General features: G+C 38.7%; 1 protein-coding gene and 1 pseudogene across 3 annotated transcripts in view; one reads left to right on the forward strand and one right to left on the reverse strand.

The window, feature by feature from the left end:
* MYLK4 (myosin light chain kinase family member 4) overlaps positions 1-13,928 on the reverse strand; it is a 113,994-nt gene that overhangs the window by 31,497 nt on the left and 68,569 nt on the right. The window lies entirely within an intron of this gene.
* LOC119049302 (uncharacterized) lies at positions 9,161-9,247 on the forward strand (annotated as a pseudogene).

Below are 13,928 nucleotides of genomic sequence, written 5' to 3' on the forward strand. Positions count from 1 at the left end.
CAAACTCTTTTTATGACAGCAGCACCATCCTAATCCCAAAACCAGATAAAAACATAACAAAGAAAGAAAACTACAGTCCAATATTGCTGAAGAACATAGACAATAAAATCCTCAACAAAATATTGACAAACCTCATTCAGCAATACATTAAAAAGATTATACACTATGACCAAGTGGGATCATCCTAGGATTCAAGAATGGTACAATAGTCACAAATCAATAAACATAATACATCACTTAAACAAAAGAAAGACAAAAATCACAAGATTATATCAATAGATGCAGAAAAAGCATTTGATAAGGTACAGCACCCATTTATGATAAAAACACTCAGAAAAGTGGGATATAGAGGGAGCATTCCTCAACATAATAAAGGCCACATATGAGAGACCTACAGCCAACATCATACTCAATGGACAAAAACTAAAAGCTTTCCCATTAACATCAGGAACAAGACAACTTTTACAACTTCTATTCAACCTAGCATTGGAAGTCCTAGCCACAGAAATGAGACAAGAAAAAGAAATAAAAGCCATTCATTTGGGAGAAAAGAAAGCAAAACTGTCGTAATTTACAGATGATATGATGCTGCATATCAAAAATCTTATAGATTCTACAAAAAAACTGCTCAACCTAATAAGTGACAGGATACAAAGTAAATATTCAGAAATCAAAGGCATTTTATATACCAATAATATAATATCAGAAACAGAAATCAGAAAAAAAACCCATTTGCTATAGCAAAAAGAAAAGTAAGTACCGAGGAATAAACCTAACCAAGGAGGTAAAAGACCTATACTCAGAAAACTACACAACACTGAAGAAAGAAATTAAGGAAGACAGAAACATTTGGAAGTATGTACTATGTTCATGGATTAGAAGAATTAACATCATCAAAATGTCCATACTAATCAAAGTAATTTATAGATTCAATGCAATCCCTATTAAAGTATTAATGACATATTTCGCAGATATAGATCAAACATTTCAAAAAGGCACATGGAACCATAAAAGATCCAAAATAGCCACAGAAATTTTAAGAAAGAAGAGCAAAGTAGGAGGGATCACAACACCTGATATCAAACTGTATCACAGGGTCATTGTAATAAAAACAGCCTTGTACTGGCATAAGAACAGACACATGAACCAATAGAACAGAATAGAGAGCCCAAAAATAAACTCAGGTCTCTACGGTCAATTAATATTCAACACAGGGGGCAGTAGCATAAAACGGAGCAAAAATAATTTCTTCAACAAATAGTGTTGGGAGATCTAGACAGCTATAAGCAAAAAAAAAAAAAAACTCATTTAACTTACACCATACACAAAAATAAATTCAAGGTGGATGAAAGACTTAAATATAAGTTGTGATACCATAAAATTCCTAGAGAAAATCATCAGCAGGAAAATCTCAGGTATTCCACACAACAACATCTTCAATGATATGTCTCCAAAAGCAAAGGACATAAAGGAAAGAATAAACAAATGGGATCTCATCAAAATTAAAAGCTTCTGCACTGCTAAATAAAACAGCATTAGAATAAAAAGAGAACCAACTGTATGGGAAAACATATTTGCCAATGATACCTCAGACAGGGGTTTGATCTCCAAAATATATAAAGAACTCACATGACTCCACTCTAAGAAAACATGAAACCCAATTTAAAAAATGTGTAAAGGACTTGAACAGACACTTCTCCAAGGAGGACATACAGAGGATCCAGAGACATATGAAAAGGTGCTAAGCATCACTAGCCATCAGAGAGATGTAAATTAAAACCACCATGAGATACCACTTCACACCAGTGAGGATGGCCATCATAAGCAATGCCAGAAACAACGAGTGTTGGAGAGAATGTAGTGAAAAGAGAACCCTAGTGCACCATTGATGGGAATGCAGATTGGTGCAGTCACTGTGAAGAACAGTATGGAAGTCCCTCAGAAAACTAAAAATGGAACTGCATTTTGGCCCAGCAATTCCACTGCTAAGATTATACCCAAGTACCCTGAAACACCAATCCAAAAGAACCTATGCAACCCAATGTCCATAGCAACATAATTCACAATAGCCAAGTTCTGGAAGCAACCGAAGTGCCCATCAGTAAATGACAGAGCAAAAAACTGTGGTACATTTACACAGTGCAATTCTATGTAGCAGGGGAAAAAAAAAAATGGAGCTCCTACCCTTTGTGACAGCATGGATAGAACTGGAGAGCATTATGCTAAGTGAAATAAGCAGGTAGTGAAAGACAAATACCATATGATCTCACCTTCAACTGAAACCTAATCAGCAAATCAAAGCAATAAAATATAGCCAAAGACATTGAAATTAAGAACAAACTGACAGTGACCAGAGAGGAGGTGAGAGGAGTAATGGGGAGAAAGTGGGAAGGGTTTTCATGTACAACTATAAAGGATGTATGGACAAAACCAAGGTGGGCTGGAGTCAGGAAAAAAAGATGGGGATGGCTGAGGTGGGAGCAGTGGTGGGAGGAAAATGCAGACAATTGTACTTGAACTACAATAAAAGAAAATTAAAATTTTTTAAAAAGGAATGTCTTCAGAAATTGCTTAATATCCCCTGAGGGTATAATCACTACAGATTGAGAACCATATATTATATGATTCAAAAACAAAAAATTAATAGTATTTAGTGGATGGAACCATCTGAATTAATGAAACTCTATATAGAGCACAGTATTAGAAAATAAATGAACTCACCATTTTAAAAGAAATCCTGTAAAACTCTAGCACTGTTTATAGAAGAAATCCAGTCTTTATGAATAGATTAAAGGATATTGATAATATTCAAGGCACCATTGACCTCTGTTTATATTGTCTTCATGTGGTTTATATATAAATCAAATAAAAATGAGAGGATGTATATGGTTGGGTTTTGTAAACCAGAAAGTGGAAGACTAAAGTAAGCTTTATACATGAATCTTTTACATTGCTTAAAACAGATGGCTCTTTTCTAAGCAGATAAACATTCTCACAGTCCTGACTTCTCTGAATCAGTTTAGCAAACCCTCTTTAAATACCGCATGGAAGGTAAATCGATCCACCCAAATTATTACAAATGCTAAAGTTATACATTGCAATTAATAAAAATTTTCAGATATCTGAAGAATCAGTCTTTTTTCCTTTGGTAAGAGAACAAAATTTGCCTTAGGATGACTTGAAAGCATAAAATGCTATGTCACTGCAGCTCACAGATATCAAGACAAATTGCGAATTGGTTTTGAGTATTTCCATTTTTCAGACAGGGACCTTGAAACACACAGGCATGTTAAGTAAATCTATTAAAAACAAAATTAGGGATTACAGCCTTGAACTGTAACTTCCTCTGTTAAGTGACAGTGCAGGGATGATAGATGCCTATTTCTCCCTTTGCAGGGTACAAGTCCTTTTGCTTCCTCAAGCACAGCCAGTGGCTCCCTAACTTGTGCTTGCATAGTACTCAACACATACTCCCAAGTCTGGCATCTCTTGCAACATTTTATTAAGCTTTTTTTCATTTTGCCTGAAATGGACAACAAGATTAGTTTAATCTTTGAATTCTGGTGTTTACCCTAAGACTGAGATGTAGTAATAATGATGATGTGGTGATGATGATGGCGATGATTATGGTGATGGTGGTGATTAATATAGACCAAGCACTGACTACATACCAGGTACTTTTCTATGCTTGTTATGTTATCTCAGTTGTTCCTCATAGAAACCCTTTGGGATAAACACTATTAACTCTATTTTATAATGAAGTTGAATAATTTCCCAGGGTTACATAGTTTAGAATAATTGAGATTTAACTCAATTATCTACCTCATTCTGTGCTGTTAACTACTACACTATACTGTCACTCTGAAAAAAAATATTATTACAGTCAAGGTGGATATTGTTAATATTTATTGAATATCTATACACAGCCAACCTACTGGAGATAAAAATAAGATTAAGGGAGAAGGGTGTAAAATGAAAAAAATTGTACAGTGAAGAAATAAAGACTTTCAGTCAAGATGGTGGCATAGGCAGAAATGGCTCACCTCTTCATACAAACACATCAAAATTACAACTAAAATAGAGAACAGCCATCCCCCAGAACCATCAGAAATCGAACTGAATTGGAAGTCTGACAAGTATGGAATTAAAGAAACCACATCCATCCCCACTGGTAGGATGGGCACAGACATGGAACAGGCTGGTCCCTCACCCATATATGATGCATAACAATTCGGGCGGGATGACTGAAGAGCAAGGAGTCCTAGGCCTATACCAAGCCCCCCAGTATAAGTTTCCAGTGCCAGGAAGGTAAGTCCCCACAATTTCTGGCTGCAAAAACCAATGGAGATTGAGTCTGTGGCATAAACTACTAGAACCCCAAGCAGTTCCTCTTAAAGAACCCACACATGGACTTACTCAGAATCATTTTCTCTGAGCTCCAGCACCAGGGTAGCACCTTGAAAGGCACCAGTGGTATAAAGGGAGAGACCAAAGTGTCTGGCATCAAGGTGAGCAGAGGCCATTCTCCCTTTTCTAAACCCTCTCCTCAGAGTTAGCAAGCTGGTGCCATATCTGAGATTCCACCAACCTTGCTAACACTGTTTGACCTACCTTGGAGATTCCCAAAGACTCTATCCAACCCAAAATGTGGGCTCATTCAAGTGCTTTTCTATATGAATGGCTAGTCTTAGCTCATGCTGCACAACTTCCTAAATCCTCTCAAACAAGAAACAGCTGGCCTTGGTGAGTCCCAGGCCCAGCACTAGCAGCAGCCAGCCTAAGTCACAACCTTGGCTTTGCAGGGAATATCCAAGCCAGCATAAGTAACAACCATCTCATATTTCTTTGTAGTTTGGGCAGTGTGGTCCCAGGCAAAAGACAGGCTGAGGCTGATCATGGCATGCACCACCTGGGAAATCCCAGGGCCAGTGCACCCAGTGGACAGGTATAGACCATGTTGAATTACCACTCCCCTGCCGCTGCACAACTGATCCTCCACAGGGTGGAAGTTGGTGGTAAGTGGTTACAGCCATCTTTGCAGTTGACTGGCCTGGGTAAATCCCTTCCATTGATCTGCCAAAAGCAGCTAAAGCTCAACTGCAACAAGAGGGTGTACTCAGCCCACATGAAGGGCACACCTCGAGTACCTAGCTTGGGTGATAGTACACACACAGCTGTGCCACTGGACCCTATATGACACCTACTACATTAGGCCACACTACCAAGACAGAGTCAAAGCAGCTCTATCTAATACATAGAAACAAACACAGGGAGGCTGCCAAAAGGAAACAAAGAAACATGGCCCAAGTGAAAGAACACATCAAAACTCCAGAAAAAGAGATAAATGAAATAGAGATAAGCAATTTTTCAGATGCTGAATTCAAAACATTGTTTATAAAAATGCTCAAGGAACTTAGTTAAGGACCTCAACAGCATAAAAAAGATCCACTCAGAAATAAAGAATACTGTAACAGAAATAAAGAACAATTCACAGAAAAACAACAGTAGAGTGGATGAAACTGAGGACCAAATCATGATATGGAACATAAAGAAGAATAAAACAATCAACCAGAACAACAAGATGAAAAAAGAATAAAAAAAAATGAGGACAGTATAAGCAGCCTCTGGGGCAATTTAAAGAGGTCCAACACCCATATCATATGGGTGCCAGAAGGAGAAGAGAAACAGCAAAAGATTAGAAATCTCTTTGGAAAAATAGTGAAAGAAACACAAGCCTCTACCACCAATTAATATTTGACAAAGAGGGTAGCAGCATAAAATGCAGCAAAATAGCCTCTTCAACAAACTGGGAGAACTAGAGAGCTACATGCAAAACAAAAAATGAAACTTGAGCACCAACTTACACTATACACAAAAATAAATTCAAGGTGGATAAAAGACTTAAATATAAGTTGTGACACCATAAAAGTCCTTCAGAAAAACATAGGTAGGAATATTTCAGATATTCCAAGCAGTGATATTTTCACCGATATGTCCCCTAGAGCAAGGGACATAAAGGAAAGAATAAACAAATGGGATCTCATCAAAATTAAAAGCTTCTGCACTGCTAAATAAAACAGCATTAGAATAAAAAGAGAACCAACTGTGTGGGGAAACATATTTGCCAATGATACCTCAGACAAGGGTTTGATCTCCAAAATATATAAAGAACTCACATGACTCCACTCTAAGAAAACAAGTAACCCAATTAAAAAACAGGCAAAAAACTTGAACAGACACTTCTCCAAGGAGGACATACAGAGCATCCAGAGACATATGAAAAGTTGCTAAGCATCACTAGCCATCAGAGAGATGCAAATTAAAACCACCATGAGATACCACTTTACACTGGTCAGAATGGCCATCATAAACAAAACAACAAACAACATGTGTTGGTGAGGTTCTGGAGAAAAGGGAACCCTAATGCACTGTTGCTGGGACTGCAGACTGGTGCAACTATATGGAAAACAGTATGGAATTTCCTCAGAAAACTAAAAGTGGAACTGCCTTTTGACTGGGCAATTCCACCACTAGGATTATATCCTAAGAGCCCTGAAACACCAATCCAAAAGAACCTATGCACCCCAATGTTTATAGCAACAAAATTTATAACAGCCAAATGCAGAAAGTAACCTAAGTGCCCATCAGTAAATGAATAGATTAAAAAAAAACAAAACTATGGTACATTTACACAGTGGAATTCTATGCATCAAGAAAGAAAGAAAGAAAGAAAGAAAGAAAGAAAGAAAGAAAGAAAGAAAGAAAGAAAGAAAGAAAGAAAGAGAAAGAAAGAAACTCCTACCCTTTGCAACAGCATAGATGGAACTGAAGAGCATTATGCTAAATGAAATAAACCAGGCAGTGAAAGACAAATACCATATGATCTCATCATTAACAGGAACCTAATCAACAAAACGAACAAGCAAGCAAAGTATAACCAAAGACACTGAAATTGAAAACAGGGTGATGGTAATCAGAGGGGAGAGGGGAGGGGATAATGGAGGAAAAGGATGAAAGGTTTACAGGAACAATTATAAAGGATATATGGACAATAACAAAGGGGGTGGAAATGGGAAGGTGGGGTTGAGGTTGTGGGGAGGGGTGGGGGGAAAAGGCAGAAAACTGTACTTGAACAACAATAAAAAATGTTTCAAAAAATAGTGAAAGAAATTTTTCTAATTTTGTGAAGGAAATAGACATGCAAGTCCAGGAAGCACAGAAAGTCTCAAACAAGATGAATGCAAAGAGACCCACTCCAAGACACATCATAATTAAAATGCCAATGGTTAAAGATAGAGAATTGTAAAAGCAGCAAGAGAAAATCATTTACCTATCTACAGGACAATTCCCATAAGACTATCAGCTGATTTCTTAAAAGAAACTTTGCCTGGTAGAAGGGATTGGCAAGAAATATTCAAAGTAATGAAAAGCAGAGGCTTACAGCCAAGATTGCTCTATCCAGGAAAGCTATCATGTACAATCAAAGGGCAGATAGCTCCCCATACCAAAATAAACAATTAAAGGAGTTCTTCACCAAACCATTATTATATGAAATGTTGAAGAGACTTACTTAAGAAAAATAAGATCAGGTTCCACTTATAGGTGAGATAACAACAAAACAAAGAAGCAAGCAAAATATAACCAGAGACATTAAAATTAAGGACAAACTGACAGTATCCACAGGAGAGGAGGGAGGGAATAATGGGGGAAAAAGGGGAAAGAGTTGTCAAGGAACATGTATAAAGTCAAAGTCACATGGACAAAGTCAAAGAGAGGTAGGATCAAGGGTAGGAAGTGGGGATGCCTGCTGTGGGTGGCCGGGTAGGTGGGGAATGGAGACACTGTACTTGAACAACAATTTTTTTAATTTAAAGAAAAAAACAAACTAAGTGCACAAAAATAACAGAAACAGAATCATAGATATAGAGAGCATTAATGGTTGCTAGATGGGAGGGGTGTGTCGGGGAATGTGTGAAGAGGTGAGGGGATTGAGAAGGACACATAGGTAGTTACTGAATAGCCATGGGGATGTGAAGTACAGTATAGAAAATGCAGTACCCAAAAAACTTATACACATGATAAATGGATATAAACAATGATGGGGGGATTGTCTGAGAGAGTGGGGCTGCTGGATGGAGGGGGCCAAAGAGGAAAAAATCAGGAAAAAATGGTAGCATAATCAATAAAATATAATTTCAAAAGAAATAAATATTTATTTGTCAAAAGATTGGGATTAACATGGAAGAGAGGCAACAGAGAACTTGAAGTCTAATTTTGAAAGCACATATCCAAATTAGTCAAAAAAGATGGTCCAACAAGTTGCTTTGAAGCTATTTTATTACTTTGTCTTCTGATGCTTCTCTTTTGAGATAAAAAATACTGGTGGATTGGCATTGTGCTTCTTTCTGGATTTATTTTGGATAGCATGACACAATGGTAAAAGCATCTGTGGACTTAATAATGAAAACTGGTATGTTTCAGTCAATGTCAATCCATTAAGGTGTGAAAGTGAGAATTTGGTTGTCAGACTCTGGAGTGATGATCAATCAGCATTTGCCACTGATATTCTAAGGCCAGCTAGAGTGTCAGTGGCAAATGTCCACAAAATGGACCAACATCCTTTGGGTACAGCAATCTGACAAGCAACAGGAGAGGCTGTCGTTCAATCTTGAGGAAAATAAGATGCCAGCTTTCACTTGAGGCTGTTTTTTCTTCACCATATATATTACATATTCTTGCCATTTAAATAATGTAAGGTCTTTATTCATTACCACAGACTATTATATTTTTGTTTCCCTATGTAATACTGACATCTAGAGGAACTTCTAACAGAAGAGATTACAAAAAACACAAGTTGTATTTCTCCTTTTCTGTTTCCAGACAACTTCAATATGAAGTTATGTGGAAGTGGCAGAAATAGGAAGCACAAGCCCGTGGATTCATTTGGTTACTTGTCAAAAACTGAGCCTATTTTTTCCTGATTAAGAGGATAGAACAATGCTGTTAAGCAGGTTGCTTCTGTAAGGATCACTATCACTGTTAACTGATTAAAATCACTTCAGACATTTTTTCTTCTTCCAAGTTCATACTGACTACCCAGACCAGCAGGAGAGCCTCAGTTCACTAAATTCACTCGTTATTCATTAACTTAGTAATTACTATCACTTCTCGGCCTTTTGGCTAAGATCAAGTGTAGTAATTACTGATATATTTGCATATGAATTTTTTTTGTAACCATATACCTATTTCTTTTTTTTTAAGACAATCTTCACCTTTAAGACATATTTCCAGACTTCCGCCAAGATGGAGGCATAGGTGGTGACGCCGTGCTCCCTCACACAACCAAGTTTAGAGATAACTAAATATTAGCAACAGAAAACACACCCAGAACACAGAAAATTGAACTTTTCAGAAGTCTGATAACAACAAATTCTTCAGCCTGACCTGCAAGAGGGGCGAAACCAGCAGCTGGAGGAGCAGGATAGCACAGGAAAACTCAGATGGACTCAGGCACGCAGAATCCAGGCACAGGGTTGGACCTGGTGGGCAACTCAGCAAGCAACCACGGGGAAACATCGAGGGAGCAGGGCTGCGGGTTGACTGTGGTAGCGCATTCGTGTGAGGATAGACAAGCGAGGGAGTGGGCAATTGGACGAGAGCCAGCCACCCCAGCGCGAGCCGCAGCCGAGGGTGCTGCCATTTCCTCACTCTGACCCCGCCTCCACATACAGCGACCTAAGTGGCCCTGCCCTGGTGAATCACCTGAGGGTCTGCTCCTCACCCAGCTGCAAGAAACTGCAGAGGAGACCGCCATTTCCCCGCTCTGACCACGCCCCCATATATAGCGTCACAACCCAGCGACCTGGGAGTCCAAGGCTCCGCTCCTCGGATGCGAACAGACCAAAAATGGCTCAAGAAGATCTCAAAGCCCCAGAGCCTATAAATCTAAGCGATGAATAAATAGCAAAACTCTCAGATGCACAGTTTAAAACACTGTTGATCAGGATCCTCACAAAACTGGTTGATTATAGCCACAAATTAGAGAAACATGAAGGCGAAACTAATTGAAATGAATGGAATTGCACAGGACACCAATAGCAATGAAAAGGAAACTGGGACTCAAATCAATGGAGTGGACCAGAAGAAAGCAAATAATGGCCAAACAGAAAAGAGTCAAGAAGCAAGAATTCAAAAAAATGAGGAGAGTCTTAGGAACCTCCAGGACATCTTTAAACACTCCAACATCCGAATTATAGGGGTGCCAGAAGGGGGAAAGGAACAGCCACCAATGGAAAACTTATTTGAACAAATAATAAAGGAGAATTTCCCCAATCTGGCAAAGGAAATAGACTTCCAGGAAATCCAGGAAGCTCAGAGAGTACCAAAGAAGGATCCAAGAAGGAACACACCAAGGCACATCATAATTACATTAGCCAAAATTCAAATGAAGGAGAGAATCCTAGAAGCAGCAAGAGCTAAGGGGACAGTCACCTACAAAGGAGTCCCCATCAGACTGTCAGCAGATTTCTCAAAAGAGACCTTACAGGCAAGAAGAGGCTGGAAATAAGTATTCCAAGTCATGACATCCAAAGACCTACAACCAAGATTGCTCTATCCAGCAAAACTTTCATTTAGAATGGAAGGACAGATAAAGTGCTTCTCAGATAAGATCAAATTCAAGGAGTTTATCATCACCAAGCCCTTATTATATGAAATGTTAAAGGGACTTATCTAAGAAAAAGAAGTTAAAGAAACATGAACAGTGAAAGGACAGCAAACTCACAGTTATTAACAATCACACCTAAAACAAAAGCAAACTAAGAGGACAGCTAGATCAGGAGCAGAACCACAGAAATGAAGATCACATGGAGGGTTAGCAACAGGGGAGTGGGAAAAGGAGAAAGGGGAAGAAGGTACAAAAAATAAGTAGCATAGATGGTAGGTAGAAAATAGATAGAGGGGAGGGCAAGAATAGTATGGGAAATAAAGAATCTAAAGAATTTGAGACACATGGTCATAAACTAAAGGGGGGGTAATGGTGGGGATGGGGGGTAGGGTGGAGGGGAATGAAGGGGGGAATACAACAACTGTAATGGCATAATCAATCAATAAATAAATAAACAAGACATGTTTCCATTGATTTCATTGATTTTACAGAGCGAGGAAGGGGAAGAGAGAGAAACTTCTATTGGTTTCCTCCCATATAATCTCCACTTGTGGATCAAACCCAAAACCTAGGTATGTGTCCTGACCAGGAATTGAACTGGTAACATTTTCATGTACTGAACGACACTCCAACCAACTAAGCCATGTGGCCAGGCCTACTCATTCCTTTTATAATAATATATCAATGAATTTAAAATGACATAGAAAGGGGACTTAGACCAAATGCCTACATATTCAAAACACTCCCTGCAATCTGTCCAGTTTCCTGAACTGGCATCCTCGGTGGGGTGTATGTACCCAGAGAATGTTTGAGGTCATCTTTAGGGAGTGTGAAGGAAATGTTAGAACCCTTATCTTCACCTTTGCTCCCTCCCCCAGCAGGACACAGGGAATCAGGGTTCTAAAATACTTGCTGAACCTATATTCGATGAAAGAAAGAAGTACTTTCAGGACTGGTGCTGTCATTGTGAGAACGTCCTTTCAACATCATGGAAAAACAAGGCTACCCTTGGGCACCACTGGAAATACATCCCTGTCACTGACTCTCATTTTTTTTTCTAACACTTAACTGGTGATAAGTGATATCCACAACTCTTCTTTTTGGGATTGTAGTTGCTACAGAAAATTGTTTTCTTAACATCACAGTGAGATATGAGTAGAGTAACTACATAACCTCAGCTAAGGGCTTTTCCTATTACTGCTTATGAAAATAAGCAGAAGATGAACATATCTTGGTTATTTTAACCTAGTGCCCAGAAGTATAAAAACAAAATTATAACATTTCAAAATGACTTGTTACACTTTGATTAGGCTTCTCATGGAGGAAAGGAAAAAATAAATCCTAAAACAATACAAAGAGAGGAATTTTTATAAGAAATATTAAAACTATATATCCTTGCCTGAGCATAGAAGATAATTTTAGAGATTACTTATGAAATAAACCTATTTCTCTTCATCTTCAGGACACACTCAAATTCTGTGTAAGTGAAAAAAATGAAAAAACTCCCTAATGTCCCTGGCTGATGAAGGAAATTCACGAAGCATAGCCCGTTTGGAGTGGTGTAGAAAAGAGACAGGATTTGACTGACTGAATCCAGAAAGAAAAGCATTAACCTTGACCTCTGAACTCAGTAAGTGATCCCTCCCTGAGCTACTGAACACATCAGAAATAACCAAAAAGTAACCTAAGAAAATAGCCCTACCAGGAAAATCAAAGTTTTGATGCACCCTTTATGACACAGAGGCTGCTTTATTCATTAATCAGGTAAACAGGACCCCTCAAGGAGATTATATATATATATATATATATATATATATATATATATATATATATATATATATATATAATCAAGAAAGGGCCTGAAATTAAAGGTGCTAGTTCAGAAAAGTCTGATTGGATTGGACCATCTGCCAAATGAAGATATATGGCTAATTTTACTTTTATTTGTTTATACTATGTATTGTGGAGTACCATAAACAAAATAGTGTGCTACCATATTTAATAGACTCCCCAAGCATAAGAAAGAAAGAAGAAAGAAAGAGAGAAAGAAAGAAAGAAGAAAGAGAGAGAAGAAGGAAGGAAAGGAAAGGAAAGGAAGGGAAGGGAAGGGAAGGGAAGGGAAGGGAAGGGAAGGGAAGGGAAGGGAAGGGAAGGGAAGGGAAGGGAAGGGAAGGGAAGGGAAGGGAAGGGAAGGAAGGGAAGGAAGGGAAGGGAAGGGAAGGAAGGGAAGGGAAGGGAAGGGAAGGGAAGGAAGGAAAGGAAAGGAAAGGAAAGGAAAGGAAAGGAAAGGAAAGGAAAGGAAAGGAAAGGAAAGGAAAGGAAAGGAAAGGAAAGGAAAGGAAAGGAAAGGAAAGGAAAGGAAAGGAAAGGAAAGGAAAGGAAAGGAAAGGAAGAAAAAAGTCACTGAGTGGAGAAGAGCACTGACCAAATGGACTCCATCAGGTTATGTCTAATTGACTACAGGCTTTTCTTAATTTAAATGTACTTTCAGATTTTCTTGTGCCAATAACCCCCTTGTTATAGCCTAGACCATGTAGGCCATAAGTTCGGTCCTGAGGAGGTGTGTGAAGACCAGTGGTAAAGGGAATGGCTGACTCCTAATATCTGCCCTGCCACCATCATCAAGGACAGGTTGTGGACCATAGATACGAAGTATTTAAAATATTTGTTCTTCTATCCAGCTTGTCTTTGTTGATTTTACAGTAACAAGTTAGAAATAACTTGGAACAAATTAAGAATCTTCATCTAAATATTTAGTCACATTAGGTACTTTGATCATATAGGTTTCATTTATTTTTTCATCATCAAATGCCTGTTGGATGAGCTTACCTCAGAATCTACTAACAAATTCATATTTTTTTATTTCCTTCTCACCACCACCTTTCTTGTCCTCCCCAAAAAGAAAATGGTGAGCTCTCTGACTGTACCTTCTCATTTTTCCTACTCAGACTGCCCAAATGACCTTGCTGTGCCTGCAGGCCTGTGTGCTATTTCCACCTTCCCAGCCCAGAATCTCTTTTGGTCTGTGACCAGGGTTCTCAACCACCTGGGAGGAGAACTAGTGCTGCCTGAGTCTGCCAGTAAAGAGTGGGTGGGAATGGATGCTGCTATTTTTACTCCCTCCCCCCTGCCACACACACACCCCAGTGACTCCAATATACTGCAAGGTTTGGGAGTCTCTGCCTCCCTCAGCTCCAGCTCCTGCTCCTCTCACTTTTTTTTTTTTTTTTTTGAGTTTTTAGCACCCCAGCTTCTCTTTTAG

The sequence above is a fragment of the Artibeus jamaicensis genome, unplaced genomic scaffold (genome assembly GCF_021234435.1).
Source record: "Artibeus jamaicensis isolate MK-2021 breed Jamaican fruit bat unplaced genomic scaffold, CSHL_Jam_final contig_594, whole genome shotgun sequence".
Classification (NCBI taxonomy): domain Eukaryota; kingdom Metazoa; phylum Chordata; class Mammalia; order Chiroptera; family Phyllostomidae; genus Artibeus; species Artibeus jamaicensis.